The following is a 1952-nucleotide window of genomic DNA, read 5'->3' on the forward strand; positions in this document are numbered from 1 at the left end:
CAGTGACTCTTGAAGGTATTGAAAATTTGAAGACTAACATAGCCGTGATTCAGTGCAACCTTGAGAAGATATTTCCTCCCTCATTTTTTGATGTTATGGAGCATCTTGTTATTCACCTGGCAAGAGAATTGGAACTTGGTGGTCCTGTGCAGTATAGATGGATGTATCTGTATGAGCGGTATATGTTCCATTTGAAGAAGATGGTGAAAAATTTAAGTAGGGTGGAAGGTTCTATAGTCGCACAGATGATCAATGAAGAAACTTCAAACTTTGCCGAGTACTACTTTCCAGCAGAAGTTCAGACCAAAAACAGAAGACCTGCTCGGCATGATGATAGAGGCGAACGAGCAACATATCATGTTACGGTTCCAGACATTTTCACAGACGTTGGGCGACTTAGCGGAAAACCAAAGGACCGTCGACTTACTGAGCAGGAGCGCAGTCATTTGCAAACATATTTGCTCACCAACTGCGAAGATGTTCTTCAATATGAGAGGTAAATAAATTAGCTTACAAATTTTTATTTTAACAAGTTAAAATTTAAATCTTAATTAATTACATTATTGTCATCATATGTACAGGAATTTCATGGCAGAAAAGCGGTTCGAATATAGATACGCCACAGAGGACGAACTAGAAGAAATGAAGCAGAGAGAATTTGCTAGATGGATGTTTATTTATGTGAGTGATTTAAACAAATTAAAATATCATTTATCACATATTTATACTAATTCACATTTATTGATATAAAATATATATGTGCTATTAATAGGTGTCTGCTGGTTTGGCCAGAGGTGAAACATTTGACGATTGGATACGCGAGATGGTCGTTGGACCAAACTTTGTTGTGAAGTCATATCTGAGATTTTGTACTCGAGGATATGCATTCACAACTCAGAAGAGGAGACGTTCGAGTACGACTTATGATGCTGGCGTTTGTTCTGCATCAGGAGATGATGTATACTACGGACACATACATGAGATTTTGGAAATCAGGTATTTGGGCATGGTTGGATTGCGCTGTACTGTTTTCTATTGTGATTGGCACGACAACACTCCAGATCGAGGTGTGAGAACAGATGCATTTGGTGTTACATCAGTAAATTCGAGGCGAAAGCTGCAATATTATGATCCTTTCATTCTTGCTTCTCAGGCCGATCAGGTAATTAAATGTTAATTATTCAGAATGATTCATCATCATGTGTATTAATTTATAATTTTTCTAAATGTTACAGGTTTGTTATATCAAGTACCCCCGGGTAAGGAACAGAGATGATCCATGGGTTACTGTTACAAGACTCAACCCGAGAGGCCGAGTTCAGGGAAGTTCTGAGCTGGAAGACCCACTACAACCAAGCACATCCGGCAACTTAAGTGCAGCAGAAGATTTAGCTGGAGTTGGCCTTGTAGTCGATTTAACCGACTTCGGAGAGGAAGCCATCGTTCACGTAGAGGATGAACCAGTGATTGGAGAGTTTCACCAAGATCCAGATTCAGATTCATCTAGTGATGATGACTCGAAAACAGACTACCATTGATTTTTTTTTTTTTTTAAAGAAATACCGAGGAAATTCCGAGGAACACTTGATATAACCTCTTTCCTCGGATATTAGTTATTTGGTTTATCTAGCAAGGCAAAGCTGAATACGAATTAAAAACTACTCAAACCACAACCAAATAAAACGAAGAAACCATGTAAAAGATATAGGAACTCATAATTAAGAAAAAAAATAAAATTAAAGACAAAGTTCAAAACTAAGTTCAAAATTAACCGGAAAAAAAACATAGCTCCTACTCCTCGTCTCCTGCTCCAGATGTTCCTGCATCTTTGGGTCTCTTAGACCTCTTTCTTACTCTGTGTGTACCACTCGAACCCAAACCAGAGCTGGATGGAGAGTTGTCCCGATGAACTACATCATCCTTTTGGCAACGACACGGCCTGATACGTGAAA

General features: G+C 38.7%; 1 long non-coding RNA gene across 1 annotated transcript; it reads left to right on the forward strand.

Moving 5' to 3' along the window:
- The first annotated feature begins 447 nt into the window (after positions 1 to 447).
- LOC125591545 lies at positions 448 to 834 on the forward strand. The gene is made up of 3 exons (XR_007327604.1): positions 448 to 496; positions 582 to 681; positions 773 to 834. It is a non-coding gene; the product is annotated as an uncharacterized LOC125591545 (long non-coding RNA).
- The last annotated feature ends 1118 nt before the right edge of the window (positions 835 to 1952 follow it).

The sequence above is a fragment of the Brassica napus genome, chromosome C8 (genome assembly GCF_020379485.1).
Source record: "Brassica napus cultivar Da-Ae chromosome C8, Da-Ae, whole genome shotgun sequence".
Classification (NCBI taxonomy): Eukaryota; Viridiplantae; Streptophyta; class Magnoliopsida; order Brassicales; family Brassicaceae; genus Brassica; species Brassica napus.